This window comes from Panthera tigris, chromosome C2 (genome assembly GCF_018350195.1).
Source record: "Panthera tigris isolate Pti1 chromosome C2, P.tigris_Pti1_mat1.1, whole genome shotgun sequence".
NCBI lineage: Eukaryota > Metazoa > Chordata > Mammalia > Carnivora > Felidae > Panthera > Panthera tigris.
Window position 1 is genome coordinate 91,099,950 of NC_056668.1, and position 23,045 is coordinate 91,122,994.

At 33.2% G+C, this 23,045-nt stretch overlaps 1 protein-coding gene across 16 annotated transcripts in view; it reads right to left on the reverse strand.

The window, feature by feature from the left end:
• The window catches only part of NAALADL2 (N-acetylated alpha-linked acidic dipeptidase like 2), a 1,331,477-nt gene that overhangs the window by 1,292,364 nt on the left and 16,068 nt on the right, over positions 1-23,045 (reverse strand). For 5 of the 16 annotated variants that reach the window (XM_042998921.1, XM_042998914.1, XM_042998916.1 and 2 more), the window contains one exon: positions 2,117-2,176. The exons of 10 other annotated variants lie outside the window; for them this stretch is intronic. The gene's annotated coding sequence lies outside the window, so the exon portion shown is untranslated. Of the gene's footprint in view, positions 1-2,116; positions 2,177-21,626; positions 21,645-23,045 lie in introns of all 16 variants that reach the window. One more of the 16 variants, XM_042998915.1, reaches the window with a different exon arrangement.

The following is a 23,045-nucleotide window of genomic DNA, read 5'->3' on the forward strand; positions in this document are numbered from 1 at the left end:
CTCTCTCTGCCCCTCCCCACTTGTGCTCTGTCTCTCTGTCTCTCAAAAATAAATAAATGTAAAAAAATTTTTAAAAAAAGAAGGCAAATATTACAAAACTGAATTTAAAGAAAAAAGCAAGACCCAAAGATGTACTGCTTACATGAAACATATTTTAAATATAAAGAAACAAATAGGCTAAATATAGAAGGATAAATAAATATACATCATGCTAACACTAACCACAAGAAATCTGGAATGGCTATATTAATATCAGAAAAATTTGATTTCAGAGCAAAGAATAACACTAGGGATGAAGGATTTTCATAATAATAAGGGGATTAATCAAGAAAACATAACATTTCTAAAGATTTATGCATCTAATAAGGGAATGTCAACATACATAAAGCAAAAATTGATAGAACTTGAAGAGAAATACATAAATCATAATTATACCAGATTAATTATAATCAGAGCAAAAATCTTCAGAACAGCAATCTAAAGCCATAATGATTCAATATAATCAGAAGCTGTTTCTTGGAGAAAAATCAAAATGATTGATAAACATCTACCTAAAATAATGACAAAAAAGAAAGTTTACAATTTAATAGTATCATTAGATGAAATGGAAAACCTCCCAAGAAGAGCAACTATATATTCAAGAGAAATATATAGACCTTTATCTATTAAAGAGATCAAATTTGTACTTAAAAAGCATCTCACAATGAAAATAAGATCAAAGAAGATCGAAATAAGTGTAATGAAATTTCATGTTCATGGAAATGAAGACTTAGTGTTGTCAAGATGTCAGTTCTTCCCTACTTGATCTACAGAATGAACTCAATCCCAATCAAAATCCCAGCAAGTTATTTTGTGGCTATCAACAAACTGATTCTAATGTTTATATGGAGAGTCAAAAGACCCAGAATAGCCAACACAATATTGAAGGGGAAGAACAAAATTGGAAGACTGACATGGCACTACCCAACTTCAAGGCTTACCCACATCGAGCTCTGCACTGAGCATAGAGCCTGCTTAAGAGTCTCCCTTTCTCCTGCTGCTCCTCTCCCATTCATATGAGCTCACACATTCTCTCTTTCTCTCTCTCTCAAAACAAACAAAAAAAAATCAATAACTTCTATTCAAAAGACACTGTTAGGAGAATAAGGCTAGGAGAAAGTATTTGCAAATCATATAACTGATAATGGACTTGTATACAGAAATAAAGAATTTTTAAAACTCTGACAAGAAAATACAGTACCCAATAAATTTGGCAAAAGATGTGGACACTTCACTAAAAAAGATATGTAAATGGAAAATAAGCAAATGAAAATATGCTAAACATCATTAGACATTAGGAAAATATACATTAAAATCACAATGATACCACCACTACAAACCAATTAGAATATTAAAGACTAACCATACCAAGTGTTGCCAAGAATGTGGTGGGACTAGAAATCACACACACTGTTGATTACAATGTGAAATGATCAATCACTTTGAAAACCAGTCTGGCAGTTTCTTAAAAAGTTAAACACATACCTAGCATAATATTCACCCATTTCACTCTTAGGTATTTACCCAAAACAAAAAAAAAATCATATAACAATATAAAGATTTGTACATAAATGTTCATAGTGTGTTATTTAGGACAGCAAAAAATTAGTAACAACTCAAAGACCAAGACATGAATGGAATTTTAACTGTCACCACAAATTATAATGTGGATGAATTTCAAAATTACCTTGGTAAAAGAAGAAAAAAAAAAGAGTACATACAATAAGATTCCATTTACATAAAACTACAGAATATACAATCTAATATATAGTGACAGAGGACAAAGAGGTAGTCACTTGGTGATGTGAAGAAAGGGGCCAGAAGTGAGAGGGGGATTACAAAGAGGCATGGGCAAATGCCTGGAGATGATGGGTACATTTACTATCCTGACTGTTGTGATGTTTGACAATGCGTAAGTAAATTCAGACTTATCAAATTATACATTTTAAGTAGGTGCTGTATATTGCATTATATTTTATGCAATTATATCTCAATAAACTCTTAAGAGAGATATTTCCCTCATCAATCTAAGAACATGTAATAGAAAAATTTTGAAAGAGCTTTCTTTCTTGATTACCTTCACCAAAAGTTAACAGCCCACAATTCTCTCCAAGTCATCCATCCTTTATCAAATTTCCTGAAACAAGTTGCAGTAAAACATTTAAAATGTTAAAATAAGGTTGAAGGTCCTGTGACTCATGATAATGGATATAATTCTCATGAAATCTTTCCAATACTGAATAATATGAATTAAACTGCTTCTCCATCTGAAATGATGTAACAGTTTCCAAAATATTCTTTAGTCTTTGATCATGTTGTCTCTCCAGCCTGGAATTCTTGCCCGACTGCTTCTGCTCCATCTAAATGCCAATCAGTCCTTCATAACATACCGCATCGCCTCTATTAAAGTGCTCCTTGATGAATATAATCTTTATTTCAGGAGTGGGCAAACTACAGTCCTGCACGCTGCCTGTTTCTCTAAACAAAAGTTCTACTGAAATACAGCCATACCTATCTATTTAGGTGCCGTCTAGGTTTGTGAGTGATGCCATGGCAGAGTTGGGTAATTATGACAAAGTCGGTATGGTACAAAAAACCACATATGTACTATCTGGCCCTTTATAGATAAAGTTTTCCAATCTCAAAAAAATATTAAAAGGACAATTATAACTTTTAACCCCCATACTTCATATCTTAAGCATCGTTCATTATATTATTCATCTTTTCAACTTACATTTTATAATCCTTAAGGGCAAAGGCTCAACTTTATAAGCACTACACAGTGCTTTGTACTTATTCAGTACTTGATAAACATCTGTTAAATCAGATTAAAAACAATTTACGAGTGCAAAAGAGTTCAATTAATAGCAAATACTAATTAGGATGAGCTCTATAATTGTGGAATAATAAAAGTACACTGCTTTCATCAAGTTAGACTATGATACTGCAATAACCTTTGGGAAGTTAGTGCTAGAGCAGGCTTTAGAGGTCATCAGATCCAATCTACTCCTTTGTAGATAAAACATTGAGGGTCAGAGAGTTTAAATGATTAACCAATGATAAAATAAACGGTTAGTGTTAGAACGAATACTTAAAGTCATGCATGCTAGAGATAAAAGAACCAGATCCTTCAATGGGCAAGCTTCAAGACATATGCAAATCCCACAAATTTTATAACATGCAAAACTATGTATATGTACATGTAAACATGCTCTGGGGAGGAGTTTTATATTCTCATCAGAGTTAAAAAGGAGTTCATAATCCCAAATGATTAAGGAAAAACAAAACTGGGGAAAAGATACTTTTGGAGAATCACTGATTGTACCATCTTGTAAGCAGCAAAGCCATGACTAGCCCACAGGTCTAATTATCATCTCTATGTTTGTCATTCCATCCAAGAGAGCAGCATAAGTACATATTACAACAATGTAAAGAACCACTGTGAATAGCTCTTCAGGCAATCCAGGTATCCCTCTTTATTTTCCCCTAAGTATCCTTTAGTGTATAAGTATTTTTGCAGTACTAGTCAAACCAATCAAACCAAGATTATGGCGGGGGGGCAGGGGGGGAGGATAGTTAATGTTGGGGGAAATATGTATATTTCCTATTTTAAGTAATATTCCAAGGAGGTTACGTAGTATGGGTAAAGAAAAATAATCAGATGTCAAATATTTTATTACTGATACTTCCCATTCTATTTTCTAGCTCTTTATCCACAGACACACAAAAAATTCTTCCAATAAAATGATACAATGAGACTGAGTAGAAAGTACAAGTACATAGTTTTACAAACTCAAACTTGCCTGTGCACACGAGCAGCAAGCCAACGTCTAAGTCATAGGTTCTGAAGCAAAGAAAGCATTATTATCAGATGGGCAACCCAACCCGAAGAAGAGGACTGTTCCCAAAGTTATGTTGCCCAGTTGAGTCTAGGGATAGCTTATATATGTTTGGGGAATGAAGTGAATATATGAAAGGCAGGTGATGGGTCTCTTGAAACCTTGGTAGAGGGTGGGGGAGAGCTTGAACCAATCTGGAGGTACACATTCTTCTGGATAATAATATACCATTTGGGACCTGGTATGATCAGATATGTCAGATAATTTCAAGACAAATGTTACCATCCAGTCACCATGAGGTTTCTATAATCAGTAAGTAAACAGGGAGTAGGGGTGAAAAAGGCAAAGTTAATGATTGATCATGCATGAGGTAAAAGGTGCATAAAAGAGGGATGCCTGGGTAGCTTAGTTGGTTGGGCATCTGACACTTGATTTCAGCTCAGGTCATGATCTCATGGCTCATGGGTTCAAGCCCCGTGTCAGGGTCTGGGCTGACAGTGAGGAGCTTGCTTGGAATTCTCTCTCTCTCTCTCTCTCTCTCTCTCTCTCTCTCTCTCTCTCATTGCCCTTCTCCTACTTGCCCTCTCTCTCAAAATAAATAAATAAACTTAAAAAAATAAAAGAAAGAAAAAAGGTGCATAAACATAATTAAGTAGGGAACAAAACATAATGTGGAGCTATGTTAATAATATAACTAATAAAACTATAGTGTTGCTTATTCTTGCAAGCGTCCCCACTCAAATACTCTGTATGAATTAAAGCTTCAATAGAGAATAATGGGTGACTCTTCCATGTAGTCTAAATCCTAATGTGCACTGTCTCTAAACAGTAGCATTACCATTGCCAAACATCAGACCACACATAAAATGGAACATGAAAACCCGTGAAAAACATGGTACAAGGAAAGGAAGGAAGGAAGGAAGGAAGGAAGGAAGGAAGGAAGGAAGGAAGGAAGGAAGGAAGGAAGAAAAGGAGGGGCACCTGGATGGCTCAGTCAGTTAAGGGACCAACTTCAGCTTCATGATCTCAAGGTTCGTGAGTTCAAGTCCCACATCCCACATCGCACACTGGGCTCTCGGCGATAAGCCCAGAACTGGCTTCAGATCCTCTGTCTCCCTCTCTCTCTGCCCCTTCCTCGCTCATTCTCTCATGTTCTCTCTCTTTCTCTCTCTCTCCCTCCCCCAAAAATAAATAAAACATTTGAAGGAAAGGAAAGGAAGGAAAAGGAAAAGGAAAAGGAAAAGGAAAAGGAAAAGGAAAAGGAAAAGGAAAAGGAAAAGGAAAAGGAAAAGGAAAAGGAAAAGGAAAGGAAAAAGGGGCACTGGGTGGCTCAGTAGGTTAAGCGCCCAACTCTTGATTTCAGCTCAGTTCATGATCTCACAGTTCCTGAGATGGAGCCCTGTGTAGGGCTCTGTGCTGACAGTGGGTAGCCTGCTTGGGATTCTCTCTCTCTCTCTCTCTCTCTCTCTCTCTCTCTCTCTGCCCCTCCCCTGATCTCTGGCACCTGAACGTGCATGTTGTCTCAAAAAAAGAAAAAGAAAAAAGAAAAAAGAAAACACTTAATTGAAAGTCTAGTGAAAGGAAATTACTAGAATAAGAATTGGTTAAGAAGGTTAAAAACAGTAAAAACAAAAAATTTCATTTGAAGTACTCAAAAAGGCATAAAATACTTAGGACTATTTTCAGTAAGAAAGATCATAGAAACTTTACAGAGAAAACACTAAAATCTTATTAGAGAATATAAAGACATTCCAAAAATGAAAAGTTATTTAATGCTTTGAATAAGAATTCCTAATATTAAAAATATTGCCTCTCAATGTTACTACGTATATTTAATAAAATCCAAATTAGAATCCCAATTTTGTCCTTCAGTGGATAAGATTTTCCTAAATTTATATTGAAGAGTAGATGCCCAAAATTTGCAGAAAAAAAATGCTAGAAGGTACATGTACATATGAGAATTTGCCAAAAAAGCCTCTATTATCAAAACATGGGATTAACATAAAAACAAAGAGTAGAAGATAATATGATTATCAGATAGATAATCTCACAAATAATAATAGGCCAGTAAGGAGAAAAGAGTGCATAGCTTAATAAATGGTACTGGCAAAATTAAATATATATACCTGGAAGAAACTAAAATTAGTTGATTATTTTACAACATATCTTTAAAAATTTAGGATTAAAGACTTAAATATAAAATAATAAAACAACAAAAATCCGGTTAAAAATATAGCATATTATATGCATAATGTAGTTTTAGAAGACTTTCATGATCATAATAGAATATATTATAAAATTATAAAATATATTTGACTACACAAAGCTTTAAAACTTTCACATGGCAAAAGATATTTTGAACAAAATCAACAAACCATGTATTTGAAAATAGCATTAAAGAGGGCAATTAAACTCTATGGTATAAAAGAGTCCTTAAAACTTGGTAAGGTTGATATAAACAACCCAATGGAAAAGTGGATAATCAAGTGGCAATTTCCATAAACAGAAGCTCAAACTCAGAGATTTGTAAATTAAGGTAACAATGAGCTATCAGTTCCTATTTATCAATCAGATTGGCAAATACTTAAAAGACAGATTACAGACATTATTGGCTATTATTAGAGAATAAATATATTCTCATACATTGCTGGGATAAGAGGTATAAAAGATCATATTTAAGACAAAAACTGGTATTTCTGTTTTTAAAAAAAGAATCTATAGTAAAAATATATGTATTAGTAACTACCCATGAATATTCCCACTGCATATCTTCTCCACTGATATGTAATACACATTTGTTAACATATTTTAATAAGGCTACAGATGAGTACTATATTTTTTGTGCAATTAGAGGGAAAAGTGATAGCCCAAATTACATCTGATTTCTAAAACTGACTAATTTTTTACCACAGTTTGAACAAGTGATATTATAAACATTATTTTTTCTGTATATACTATGGAGAGTTTAAATAGCAATCTGATTAGACTCTAGGTATTTGTGTAACTGCACAGTACATAAAATAGTACTGTTTTTCTAATGCTTAAATTCTCAGAAACATTGTTAGAGACTGTCACTAGGGGGAGGTCTTGTTTTCCAGAGTCTAAATTTAAATTACCATAAATCTTACAATTGCAGCACATGTCTATATATAAAAATATATCAGAAAACATAATGCAAAACACGAGACAATATTTCTCCTTTTAAATAAGTCATAAGCTTGTGAAAACACAACCGATCAATATTTGTAAAACATAATGTTAAAGGCAATTTAAAATTTTGCATCATAAATACATCACAAAATTTCCACCTGTAAAATGGAAAATAATAAATCATATTTTACTTTAAACAATCATTAATTGAAGTAAATGGGCATTTTTCTTTTCAGCTAAATGTAGTAACCACTCTTCATTAAACTCTTCCTACATAGATTATAGCTAATGACTTTTCTTCATTAATCTATGAAAACCCATTTCTTTTTTATCACCTTCACACTACAATTGTTCCTTATCAATTCCCATAGAGATACTCATGAGTAACAGTGAAAGAATAATACTTGTATACCTCCTCAGAACAACTATTCACCTATTCTATGACGTTTATAACCCAAGAATGTTAACTCTCTTCAGCTCACTGACTTTCCAGTTATAATCCTTCCCCAGAGGAAATCTATGTGGGGATAATTTTTGCTCTAGGGCCTTTGCAGATTGGTTCCTGATAATAAGAACTGAACAGCTAAACTACAGCATGCAAATTTTTGCTCTGGAAGCATGTTTTTTAATGCTGTAACTGTTATTATTTCAAAAACAAATTAAACAAGGGAGTTCTGTAGAAAGCCAATTAACCAATTTAAGCAGCAACTTAATGCAAATCACTGCCCCTTACTTACACCCAATATGGTGTTTTATGATTCTAAGATGTCAATCTCTGAGTGTACGTCTATAGCAAGTGACTGTTTAAAAGTGACTCAAGGTGCCTATACAAGCATTCCAATGGGATGCATTTGTTAAGTATGAGTTTTGATTTATTTTCACTTCCTACCTCTGCCATGTGGTTTTATTTCTTCAATTTTCTATTATAAATAAAACTGGAAAAGTGTGTGGGAAGAGCACAGGATCAGAATGAGATTCTAACCCAAGCTCTATATGGAAAAACTATATTTGGTCCAAACACCAGATATATGACAGAATGGCCATAAGGAAGACTATTTAATGAATTCAAGACTTTGTGCACATTTTGAAAAAAAAAGTTGCATGCAAGTAATTTTGCTCTTTCATCTTCATAGAACTTTAGTCCTGATTATAAGCCATTAGGGGTCAATTTTAACAGGAAGTATTTGATTTTTTTAAAAATGTTTCTTCATTTTTTGAGAGTGGAGAGGACAGAGTATGAGGGTGGAGGAGCAGAGAGAGAGGGAGGCACAGAATCTGAAGCAGGCTCCAGGCTCCAAGCTGTCAGCACAGAGCCTGATGTAGGGCCTGAACTCATGAACGGTGAGATCATGACCTGAGCCAAAGTCGGCCACTTAACCGACTGAGCCACCTAGGTGCCCCTTAACAGGAAGTATTTAGACAGACCTACCACAAAGGGACATCTGGTTCCCTGAGGCTTTCATTCCTCCCCTAAACTAGTACTTCAATGCCTCCTCAGTAATTCCCATTTAAAAATATTTAAGTTAGTTAAAGAAAAGTTCAATTGGGTATAGTTCATGAAATCACTTTAGTCAATACAAGTAATGGTTTATATCAATAAATCCATTTCTAAGCATTATTTTTAAATATATTTTTATTAAATACATATTTTAAATATATTATTATACATACTTAATTATTATTAAAAACTAACCTCTGTATTTCTCTAACGTACAATATGTGTAGTTTATGTCAAAGTTTACATGGCACACAAACATGTTTTAAGAAATCATACTCATTTTTGAGCATTTATATACCTAGGAACATTTTTTTTCATGTAAAATGGACCATGTGAATAAACTTTGAGAAAAATTAGGATATTATAATGTAACATTAGAGATCAAATTAACTATAAGACAGAAATAAAACTAAAGGAAAGAGAGGAAGACTAAAAATTGGAAGAACAAGATACCACAAGACAAATAAAAAGTATTACATGAAAATAGGAAAAACACATAACTGATCTCTATAAAGTTCTTGGGTATTGTGCTCATCTTCTGCATGCACTTCATTCTATCAGTAATAATTGTGTCAAAAAGACTCTCTCTTTTAGCCTTTGAATAACCACTAACAAATCACAAGGACAGATATTTAGTAAAATCTGCTTATATCTTAACAAACTTGTATAGGGTCTTTGACAAGAAATAATGTTCTCATAAGGATTTGATTATTTCAGTAAGTATTATATCTGGAAAGAACAGTAACATTTGAATTGTATTTAAAGTGTAAACTTTGAATAAATAAATTGCATTATTATTTTGGTGTTAATTTGTAAGATCTGCCAACACAGTGTATGTTTTCCCTTGAGAACTAGAGATAGCTATTCTCTGGAATGGCATCTACCTCTGATGTCTCTTAACCACTGTTTCCTCTGCCCATCTCCTTGAATAAATTCCTCAATGACAGAGTCTCATTTTTTGTCTTAATATCCCTGCACCTAGCATAAAGTCTTATAACCTCTAGGGATTCATGAACTCTGTTTTTTGTATAAACAGATGAATGGCTGGGTTGATGGGACTCGCCTTACAAAAGAAAGAGAAGAAAGGAGGTAAAGCAATGTTCTGTCCCTAGACTGTGAATTCCTTGAGAAAGAGCTCTTTGTTATTTATGTTTATTATTTTAGCAGTTAGTATGGTATCTGGCACATATTAAATCTTCAAATAATGTTTGCAGAATGCAGAATGAATAAGCGCCTGATTTATGCTGGAATTTCACTGAGTATGTGATTCTTACAACAGTTTGTATTATTAATTAGAAATTTAGTCAATCCTTTCATAAATTACTCTTTTGGGGAGTGCCTGAGTGGCTCAGTCAGTTGGGCAGCCAACTACAGCTCAGGTCATGATCTCATGGTCTGTGAGTTCGAGCCCCGCGTCAGGCTCTGTCCTGAGCGCTCAGAGCCTAGAGCCTGCTTCCGATTCTGTGTCTCCCTCTCTCTCTGTCCCTTCCCTGCTTGCTCTCTCTCTCGTTCTCTCTCTCAAAAATAATAAACAATAAAAAAATTTACTCTTTTTGGTTCTAACTTTAGTCCCTGTAACTACCTTTTTTATGAGCCTAAAAGAAACTAATTTCACAAATTATATAGAGTATTATATTTATTATTTTTATGATCATCCCTTATATATCTTACTCAAGAATTTAATATTTCCTGTAAAATGTATTTTATATATGCTGCAACATCAATATTATCCACTTTGTTTTCTAATAGTACATTTTTCCCTTTTAATGATTTTATGTAAAAAAATTTTTAATCAAACCAGTCCATGTTTTCCTTAATGTCATGTTTCTTTGCTTTTAGACACTGAAATTCCTTTCCCTTCTGATATTTAATATTCAATTTTACTTTTTCTAATTCACCAGTGGCTTCCTTTTTTTTTAAATTTTACTACTATTCCAGGTAGAATTTATTATGCCATGACCTGTTAGGTGAGAATCTAATCATTTTCCTAATCCCTATGAAAAAGTCCAAACACCATGTATTACATATGATTTCTCTTCTCACAAATTTGAGCTCTTTGATCATATATTTATACATATAAGCAATTCTTATTCTTTTTTTTTTTTTTTTTTTTTCAACATTTTTTATTTATTTTTGGGACAGAGAGAGACAGAGCATGAACGGGGGAGGGGCAGAGAGAGAGGGAGACACAGAATCGGAAACAGGCTCCAGGCTCCGAGCCATCAGCCCAGAGCCTGACGCGGGGCTCGAACTCACGGACCGCGAGATCGTGACCTGGCTGAAGTCGGACGCTTAACCGACTGCGCCACCCAGGCGCCCCTAAGCAATTCTTATTCTAAGGCCAATGTCTGTATCAGACTGTGGTAAGCAACAGAGTGTAACTCATACCTATGTAACATCCTGTGTGTGCTACACCCAATACAATGGAATAAACTGCTAGGCACTTAAATAAACGCTTTCTATTAACAAAATTCTCAGGTATTTGACCTGCTCTGAGATCTAAATATGATAATGAAAATGCATATGTCATTCTCCCATAGTATACTAGAAGACCCTTTAAAGCAAAACACCTGTCTCCCTCATTTTCAGATCCCACATTCTTAGGATAGTGCCCAACAAAGAGACTCAACAAGCATTTGCTGAAGTGAGCCCAATTGTGGCAAGACTGAAAAACAGTCCCATAAGAAAGATGATTTAAATGCAAAAGATGGGAGATTTTTTTCAAGTAACTGGAAGAAGTTAAGCAGTGGCAGAATTTTACAAGAAACACAAAACTACAAAATACAGATTTCATCAAACTCACTATTCACACCAATAACTATGTAAAAATTATTGATTTTCAAATAACTCCCCTTTAAAATATAGGTTAGATTAGGTTGGTTCATACTTTCAGTGATGACAAAAATCACTCTGGCAAAATACACTTTAATTCTCGTTTTTTATTAACTAGTACATAATAATTCTTCAATCAAAAATCTCATTTCTAATACGACTTGAGAATGTTCCATTTATAAATGGAAACTTGTGACCCTAATTTTCAAAGTCTGAAGGCTCATGACTACATTCAGTGTTTTTAAAGGAATCTTAATTTCAACTTTGTTAATTAAAATTTGTGAATCAATGGCCTGAGGAAATTTTCACTAGGAATATGTTAAATTCAATAAGGCATTATTTAGACAACATATGTAATTTCCTTTAAGCTAAGTTGTGAAAGGATGAGATACTATTTTATACTGGCCTCAAAATGTGAATTTATCAGAAAAACATTCTCCAAAAAACATCTAATTAAATAGTGAATTCCAAAACAAATGGATATATTTTATCTTCCTTAGTCCAACATTGTTATTATTATCACATCCCTCCTCTCCACCCCACCCTACCCCAGAAAAACTTCTGCCAACTTTTATATATTCTCATGAGGTAAGGCTACTCTTAATTATGAACTTAATGTATCATGACTCTTAAATATGTCTAGGCACATTTTTGTCTTTTCAGTAAAAACAACAGGTTAGCAAGTAAACAGAGTAATCAGAAAAGGGAAAAGATCCAAGATCCAAGTCTCCCAACTTTGAAAGAGAATTCCATTGACATAGAAAATAAGGAAAGTTCACAGGAAGGAACCAAGTTTCATTAAGATTAGGGGACTCCTGTTATTAGCCAGAGTAGGAGGAAACATGAGGAGGCTGACACTCTGAAAAGTGAGTACAGAGATGAATGCTCCCCCATAGATGTGACTTAGTTAAGCAGAAAGTGGTATTTTCTTGAAGCAGATCATATCAGAATGCAAGAGAGGCTTTCAAAACTTAACAGTCCTATTGCTTCTAGGCATTCTGGCTGAGATCAGATGTAGTGGCAATCCTCAACCACTAACCAGTCTACTAATTCAAGCTGGCAGGTGTGGCAGGGTGGGGTGAACAGTAGGAGATCACTAACATTCACCAAGATAAGTATTATTAGCCCCATTCTGCATATTTGGAAATTTAGGTTTGACGTTCATAAGAAAGAAAAGAAAATCACATGGCTAACTGGAGGGGGTATCAGGGTTGGAACACAAATTTCTCTGATTCCAAAGATTATGTATGCTCTTTCCACTTTACCACATTCACAGGATTGTGTCAGAAGAAATCTTTAAAGTCCTAGGTAGAAAATTACAGGACATTGAAACTGAGGTGTTTTCATTTCTCCTACCCATGTAAAGTAGCGATATTGGAAAATAACCACAACTATGGAAAAGGAATAGCTTGTTGTATAGATGGCTCTATAAGGGCAACATCTGGTTCTGAACAGTACTTGGATTCACTGCACTGTGAGATGCAACTCATGTCTAGTGGAATAGACTGAAAATACATGGTTGGCAAAAACAATAATTCTGTCCTCAAGTTTAATGAAATGATGAATAAAGCACAGAGAGATCTGACATTTTAAAACAAAGAGAAACATTATAAGTGGAATGTTGTGATCCCTCCTTCTTTCCCTGATGCTCAACAAGTCTCCTCTATACACACTCACTCATACACACACTCATACACACACACACACACACACACACACACACACACACACACACACACACTGGTACTCTGAGGACAAGTCTTGTTTCCTGGGCCTTGTTTCTCAAGCACCAGGAACAATCCCATGTACTTAGCTGCTCAATAAATACTCGCTGAATGAATGGAAACAAATGATAGAGAAAGTGGAACTATTCAATTCCTATTAGTTCTATCAAGAATGATCTTCAAACCGAAAAAGGTATAATAAACATGGTTAGGAGCTAACTGAAAGCTAAGATAGATAGACAGCAAGAGTACCTGGCTGTCTTAAATGAATGATTTCAACTCTTCAGTCCCAGACAAATTCTAATTCAAAATTCTCTCATGAAGTATAGATATGACCACTGAATGTGCCATAAAACTGAGACTGGAAAATAAATCCTGATTCTCAAAGAGTAAAGGATAGCAATTAGAGAGAATAGAAACAGTCATATAATCCCTAGCAAACTTCTAGAATACATCTTTTAAAAATAATTATTTAATAGATGATTTGTGAGCTCTTATGAAACACTTGATCATCAAGACCTATTGTGAGTTCATTAAGAATTCTTCATTAAGAAGATTTTAATAATCTTCTCTTAGAATTACTAACCTGGAAAATTAAAGACACACTAAAGCTATTAACAGTAATGTCAACACTCATTGAATACTGACTTTACTTAATATTTTAATTGAGTATTATCTCATTTAATCCTTATAATAACCCTATTAAAGAAAATATAATTACTGTATTTTAAAAATGAGGAAACTGAGTCATATAGAGATTAAAGCAACCTACTCAAGGTCATGGAGTTAATCACTTGTGGGCATTGGATTCAAACCCAGAACACTCTTCTTCCAAAGGCTTTGTTCTTATAATTGCTGTGTAGGGTGCCTCATATAAGATACCTAGGAAAAAATCTGATAAAGTCTCTCATGGAATTCGTGTGGAAATGAAAGCACATAGTGAGCTGGTTGATCTTTTAAGCAGGAAGCTTCAAAGCTGGCTGAACATTTGCCAAGATGGATGGTGACACAGAAAGAAATAAAAAGGAAAGAAAAGAAGGAAAGGGAAAAGAAGGAAAGTTTGTCCACTGATCAAATGTGATCAATCCTAATATATTGTACATCTTGGTCCACTGCACACGTGTGTGTGTGTGTGTGTGTGTGTGTACACTTAATTAAGATATTTTCAATGGAACAATATTTACTCTTCTGTGTATAATGCAAAACAATATTTTCCATTTTACATGGTTCTATTTCTTTTTTCTTTTGAATGCTAATTGTAACTCACTAAATTGACTTCATAGCTGACCACTGAGTAGCATCCTGCAGTTTAAAGAACACTATTCCAGAGAATCCCTGCAAGGATACACAATGAAGTATTAATAGAGGCTATGATGAGTGCCATTTGGAATTACCTTCTTGCTTTTTGAAATGTTTAAAAAAATTGTCTACGATGAACAAATGAGAATTATAAGAATAGTTTATATAAAAAATAAAAAGTACAGTAACTATAGAGACAATAATTAACAGCAGTTCATATGAAAAATATCTAGGTACTCTAATGGACTTCAAACTCAAAATGAGACAACAATGTGCCTTAAGTGCCAAAAGAACTTATGTATTCTTAGCATTAAAACACACACACACTCATCATCATCATCATCATCATCATCATCATCATCTAAAACAAGGCAGGTAAGAGCCCTACTATCCTTTGCATATTCAGATCCTATCTAGAAATTTGTGTTCGCTTCTGCATACCACATGTCCATTGAAGAATATCCACAGAAACAGAATAATAAAGTCTGGAAATTGTGTAATATGAAGAATAGTCAAAAGAACAAGGTTCTTTAATCTGATGTCTCTTTTCAAATATCTGAAGACCTTTTATTTAAATAACAGTCACAGATCAGAGTTAAGATCTAATAAACAGAAGTCATACAAGAGGTAAATATGGGTAGACTTTAGCCTCACATAAAAAGGAATTCTAACACTATTTAGCAAGAGAATCCACTGCCTCAAATCCGAACGATGGACACTGTTTACAAGATTCCCCACAACAATCTGACCCCTCATTTCATGAAATGAATTTGAATTTTTCAGTACCTTCAGACTAGTAATGTCCAGTTACCAGATCTCTGTCCTGCCCTAGACAGATCTTTTCTCATTGTAGCAAAGTGAACAAAACTAATAGCTACCTTGGGAGGGTAAGCAAGTCCTATCAATGACAGTGTTCAGACACATGATAGATAACCAATTATTTGGGATACTGTATAAGAGAACTGCTGTGTCAGGAGAGTTAGACTAGCCAGTCAGTACTGTACTTTCCCAAAAGGAACACTGTAATTTTTATCTTAATGAAAAAAATCCCCTTTGCTATGACAAAATAGATGTAATTTCAGAAGAACAAAATTAGGATTCCTAAGAGGGAGTTTATAGTGTAATTCTTAAATAGAGATAGATTTTGGTTCTACCATATGCATTCTTCCTTCTGTGGGAGATATTTTATGTGCTTACAAGCTATCTGAATATGTATCAGTTTATTCCTTTCTTTTTACACAGGAGTCTTAGCACACATATTGTTTTACACCATTTTTTCCCACATAATAAATCTTAGAGGATTTTTCATTTCAGTACCTAAACTGCATCAACATTTTATATAGCTACATAGTATTCCATTTTATAGAAGTGCATGTTCCTTTAACTAGTCCATAATGGACAGTGATTCAGAATGTTTCAAATCTTTGCTGTTACAATGTTATAACAACCTTATAAATAAATCATGCCACATGTATAAGTATACCTATAGAAATAGAAATGCTGTATTACAGGGGTATGTATTGTTAATTTTCATAAATACTAACAAATTGCTGTCCAAAAAAACCCTGACATTTTAGACCCCCACCAGCAATATATGAGGGCCCCTGAATTCCCTCAGCTTTAATAATGCAACAATTTTCTGTGTGTTTTACTGTGAAAAGTCTCATATTTGAAGATAGGATACATAAACCATAAAAAATGTTCTAATAGGTCTTGCACTCATTAAGCTAAGAGAGTGGACAATATATGAAAAGCACCATTGGGAATTATGACTTCACCAAAGTGCTGTGAAAAAAAATGAAGCAAATTATAGCAGTAACATTAACATAAAGCAGCAGTATATTTAACGATGGATACCCAGATGTCCTGTGTATGAAACCCAATTTACCTTAATAAAACCCCTCAAGGTTGCTGTAAGGGAGTTGGTAGGGGGATGGGCTAAATGGGTGATAGGCCTTTGGAGGGCACTTGTTGGGATGAGCACTATGTGTTATATGTAAGTGATGAATCACTAAATTCTATTCCTGAAACAATTATTATACTATATGTTAACTAGCTTGGATTTAAATAAAATTTTTTAAAAAACCCTCAAACCCAAATTCTGTTATGGTTAATACTGAAGGTAAAGTCCTTACATGGGGTCACTTAGGCCCTTAAGCACAACTAAGATTCAATTTTCTCATTGGAAATCCTAATTATGTTTGACATACGATGCTGCAAGGTCACTGAAGACACATGGCAAAAAAACAGAAATACTCTATCCTTCCTCGATCCTTTCCTTAATAGCATAAATGAAACAGGACTACCAACCAGTATGATAAAATTTCAATGCACCGTGGCAACCAGTAGTGGTCACTAAATCCATTTTTCCTTTGCTTCATAGTAACAGAGTTTTAGGTGAATGAGTGGCCCCCTATAGAGAGACGGCACTTCCCAGCTTTCCTTGCAGCCCCTGTGTAGCCATGTGACAATTTGGAATGGAATGTGAAAACTGGGGGCTACTTTCTTAAAGGAAATTGTTTTCCTTCTGCTCTTCTGCTCTTTCCCTCTTTTCTCAAACTAGAATACAGACATGGTAGTGATCCAGATTTAATCTTGCTGACAAGAACAATGTCCTACAAGACTGCAGAACAGTAACATGAAGTGAATTTGGGACTGCTAACTTTGTGAAGCCAACCACTTTGACAGTCTGGACTACCCTACCACTGTTACATGAAAGAGAAATAAGCTTCTATCTTATTTAAGCCAATGTAAATGCTGGGTCTCTTTGTTATAGTATCTTTGTCTCTACAAATATGCACATAAACACACACACAAACATGTGCATATATTCACACTTAAGATAGGACAGTGAGAGATTAAGGAAAACCTGAAGTAAAAATAAAAGGAAAAGGTGTTTGTTTAGGCATCAGAGTGTAAGAATACAACTAAGAAATAAAGATGATTACAGGGGCACCTGGGTGCCTCAGTTGGTTGAGCGTGTGACTCTTGATTTTGGCCCAGGTCATCATCTCATAATTCATGAGATCAAGCCCTGCATCGGGCTCTGTGCAGACAGCGCAGAGCCTGCTTGAGATTCTCTCATTCTCCCTCTCAGTCCCTCTCTCTCATCCCTCTCTCTGCCCCTCCTCCCCCACTCATGCATGCACACTCTCTCTCAAAATAAACTTAAAAAAGAAATAAGGATGATTACAAATTAATAAACAGGAAGAGAACATTAGAGAACTGACCAAAAAGAGGACTGATATCAGAAATATATTTTCTATGTTCAGAAAATCAATATAACATTGCAAAAGCATTAGAAGAAAAAAATGCATTGTAGTTCACAACACCTTGTTTTTTATTCAAATGATTACTCCTCACAGCAGAAAAGCACAGTAATTCAAATATAATTAACTGAATTTAGAAACATTTAAATTCATTTAAACTTCCAGTGGATTATGTAACAAATGTAATATCTTAGCTTGATTAAATAGTGACAAATAAAACTTTTATGAGAAAAGATGTTGAAATGCATTCAGTAATTACCGAATATATACTAGACAGAAACTGCTGGATATGGGGATATCAAGGTAAATAAAATAGTTTTTTTCAGAAAAGAGCAGCAAATTTCATTAATTGTGTTGATATATAAAGATAAATTTTTTCTGTTCAATTGTGTCAAAATTGCTTTCTTCAATATCAATTACTTGAACAGTTATTTTTTTTTAAGAACACATACACACAGAATATACATATATACTGAAACTCTTTAATACAGGATCCTTCAAGAAAAAGTCTTCATTGTATATAAAAATAAGTTTCAAGAAAAAGTTATTTTGAACTATAATGAAAATTCATACTACATATACTTTAAAATTATCAATAGCTTTCCATCATTAAGCACTGTTCTTAAAGATACCAAAGATTCTTAGGCCTTTTTATATAAACCAACTGCTCAATAAGGATTGTAAAATGCTTAAAATAACAGCATAGTCACTAAATTATTTCCTTCTATTCTACATTATTTATTTGAACTATTAGAGAAAATATTGGCAAACACTTTGAAATTTCATTTAACACCTGAAAAATGAATCATAATGGGATATCTTAAAATGTTATCTACTTGAAAATGACAAATACTTAGTTCAATTAAAAGTAATGTATATATTAAATATAACTTAACATTCACTTGGAATTTTGTCAACTGAATCATTGCTTTAAAGTCACTTTAATGCATCAAAATCCTGGAGAAACTATTATTTTAGACAAATTTTGCCACATGAAAACATCATTGTTACAATTTTATTCATTTTTAAAAGTTGTTGGAATCTTACAAACCACCCTACCACTGTTATGTGGAGGAGAAATAAGCTTTTATTTTTAAGACAATGTGAATAAACAGTTTATTGATGAAATGGCATCCTCCCTCCTAAGAAGTACCAGAAATTACAATTAGTAAAGTAGAAAACTAAGATAAATTACTTACAAAAAGTGAGTCTGACAACTAACTTTAAAATGATCATTTTAGAGTTCAATTTATAAAGGTTTTATATGATAAAACCTATTACTGTTTAACTTATTTCTTAAAATAAAAAACCCTATGCAGAATCGTATTTGCTTATCTAACCCCCTTCAACTTGACCCCTAGTCTTCCCTTCAAGCTTGGCTACAAAGGTCCTTCTCGTGTAGTTGATATTTTTCATTATTTTTTTATCCTTTTCTCTTAGTGTTCCAACATTCTTACTGTTCCCAGCGAATGGGAGGCTTTTTACATAGTAGGACAAAAGTATACACAGCAGAGATAGCTGAGAACCAGAAGCAGTCCTGCTGGTTCCTCCCCACAGGAGATAATGTGCTGTAATGCAGATTTTGCTCGACTCTCTGCAGGATCTCACAAAATCTGCAAATCCCTCCCAGCAGACCCAGCAACAAAACTATATTTTCCTGTCTCCTCTATACAATGGTTTGTTTTATGTAGCATTCTTTGAAAGAAGGTGATTCACTGAGCACAAGTTATCAGAGGCTGAGCAATTACTTTACTTTTAAACTCTGCATGTTCCCATGGCTAATTAAAGCCCAGAGATATATAGACTGTTCACAAGTAGCTTTGTAATGATAGGAGACAACACTGATAATGAAGCAAATAGGATTACTGAATGGCCATTTTTTTTAAGCTACACTCTAGTAGCACCTCTGCATTATAAACCAATTGGCCAGTTAAAAAGAAAATAAATAAACCCTTAATTTTTAAGACCTTTTCTATTCTAACTCTAATATGAACTGGGTTATTTTAGCTATCTTCACTGTGTGTTAATACCAGTTCTAAATGGGGCCTTTTGCCTTTTATTACTTTCACTTTAAGAATATACTGCTGGAGCTGCTATCTCTTAACTCAGAGATGCTTGTACTAACACCTTTTTACCAACACTGACTTAATTCTCTAAATTACCTCGGCTAGTCAATTTTGAATCCAGATTTATTTCTACTTTTCAGAGCACCAGGCATTTTGTACGCAGATACCTACAATATTGAAGATTTTTCCATTTCATCTTTAGCAACTCTTCATTAGTTTTCACAATACTTTCATATTTTTGTTCCTAAAAAATCATTTTTAGAAGTCCATGATATCTTCAATAAATACGTTAAGTATTTTGAGAAGTGCTTGATTACTAAATTAACTTAAAAAAATCATAGGGAATTTTACTTCCAATTTCAATAGATTTGTGGAAAAAATGGTTATATATTCTGATTTGATTTCCATTTAGAAAGATAGTGGCCGCATTGTTTTATTCGATTATTCATTAAAGCTGTCTTTGCGTTGAGTTCTGGAGGATTTTGCAAAAGCCAAGGATACATGCTCTAGTAATAACCTATCCATTATGGAAATAAAAAAGAAATATTTAAGAAGGAAATATTTTAAAACAAAAATCAGGGTTCTTTATGTGTAAGCTAATATTTTTTCTCATGCCTTCTAAGTAAAACAATGGTATTAAACAGAGTATTAAAATTAGAGATATTTTTGCAATAAAAACCTGATAAAGAACAAATCATATCTCGTTATATGACAAAATCTTAAAATAATCTAAGTATTCCACTTAAAATATACAATAAAATATACAATTTATTATTACCACCGCAAAATATTCTTTTAACAAGATGTGAAATTCATAGCATATAATGCCAGATAAGCTATTTATTCTTTAAAATAATTTTGCCATATAGATATTAGAAGACCAAGAAACTCACACATGCACACATATGTACAAAAACACTACGGTCTTAGAAGTTCTGCAAAATATATATAAGAACTATAGTACAGCAGGCCAATATTATCAAAGAACATCTTGTTAAACAAAAATCTAGACCTTGGTTTATTATTATATTTTGTGACTACTTCCAGAAACAATTTCAACATTTAATTAAATTTCATTTCACAAGCTTATTTTTAAAATAAATTACAATCAAGTCTGAGGAAAGGAATGTTGAGGGAAGTTTCCCAAGTAAACTTACATTATTTTGAATAGAAATGTACTTGTGCATAGAGTGGTAGTATTTTTTTTTTCCAATATGAATGAAAAGATCTTAAACTAGGGAAAAAGCCACACAGCCTTACCAAGGAATCTAAAGACCAAGCATTTTGTTCAATAATCTTGTCCATAACACTATCTATCTCTTCCTACAAAATGACAAATTTTATTGAAAAGAATATAACTATTAAAGTCAGATATGCCCCTTACAGCCAACAGAATATTTATAATATAGTACTGACAAACTGTTGTTGTACTCTTGAAATCAATAAAAAGTAAATTATACATAAAAAATCAATACTTAATTCATGCAGCCATCAGTATTAATATTGGTGTAAAACACTTCATTTTACATACAACTGAGTTAAAATGCTTCATACTAGAAAAAAATTTAAACTGTACGGTGAATAAGTAGTACTTCATTCCTTATATTCTATTAAGCATCTTTGTATACATTCTCTCAAAGTATATTTATAGCTCTCACACTGCATAAGGACCTCCTATTGAGGTTCATGGTACCTTAAAGGAGCATATATAACTTTACTTACGTACAATCACAATACATCAATCACAGCTAAACTGAAGCTGTCATACCAGTAGCAGAAAACAGGGAGTTTTTCAGATTATAAAGAACAGGGAGGAAAAAATCCCAGGAATTAGCTAGCATGTAACTGGGGGGGAATGAAAGAAGGAAAGAAATATCTAATCTTAAGAAGAGTTTTATCAATAAGCTTACCCAATTCAAGATGAAAGCCTCAAAAAAAAAAAAAAACTTGCATTAATTTAAAGATTTAATATTTATGCAAACAACTCAAATGTCGAACAACAGAGATATAGATTTATTATGGCCAAGCCAGATAATGTATCATTGGTTAATCAATAATTATATTTATAAGGTTTAAAATAATATTTGGAATACTATAGCTATATAATATACTCTCTATATATTATAATATACTCCCTCTATATAATATATATTGCGTTGAAAAAGCAAAATGTTAAAAAATTTCTGGTATGATCTCAAAAATGTAAAGAAAAAATAAAATAGAAAAAAAATCAGAAGAAAAAAATGCTGAGATTTTTAAGAAAGTATCTCTGGGTAGTAACTAACAGGTGATTTTTTTTCTATATATATATACACACATATATATATACATACATATATATATGTATGTATATATATATGTATGTATGTGTATATATATATATATATTTTTTATTTCCAGGCTTTCAGAATTTTCTACAATAACTCTGTATTATTTTCATCATTAGAAATCATTAGAAAAAATATTTATATACATAGAATTTTTGTTTTCAAAAACAGTCTCTGAAAGTCAATTTGAAATCAATGTAATAAATCAGAGAAACACTCTGTTTTTAAACAGTTTTATAGTTGACCCTTGAACAACATGAAGGAGTTAGGGGTACTGACCCCTGCATGGCCGAATATCTTGAAAATCTACATATAACCTTTGACTCTCCAAAAACAACTACTAAAACAACTACTACTGTTGACCAGAAGCCTAACCTATACCATAAAACCGTTGAATAACACATATTTGTATATGTATATGTATTATATACTATATTCTTAAAATAAAGATAGCTAAAGAAAAAAAATGTCATTAATAATGAGAAAATACATTCACTGTACTATTAAAAAAAATATGTGCATAAGTGGACCTGTGCAATTCAAACCCATGTTGTCCAGAGTCAACTGTACTTTGCTTTCAGAAAATTACACAATAAGTAAACAAGTCTTAAATATATTATCTAGATCACTGAGATCTTTCTATTCAAACTTCAAGCAGGAATAAATACTAAATGTTTCCATTTATCTCACAGTTTTTATACATGAACATAAAAGCTAACCAAACACACTGATCTTGGAATTCTTTCTCTTCTTGATCCAAGAAGAAAACAGAGTTAGGGCTTATATGATACGAAAAAGGAAAAAAAAAAAAAAAAAAACAAATAGTTCTGAGTATGCTTTATTCTATATGTTGATTCCAGATGACATGACTCTTAATATACTCTAATATATCCCTTTACCTATTGGGGATTATTTATAGTTGTTATTGGTGGAGGAGAAGGATTGTTTGGTGTTTTTTGTGGGTTGTTGGTTTTTTTGTTTGGTTGGGGTATTTTTTTGCTT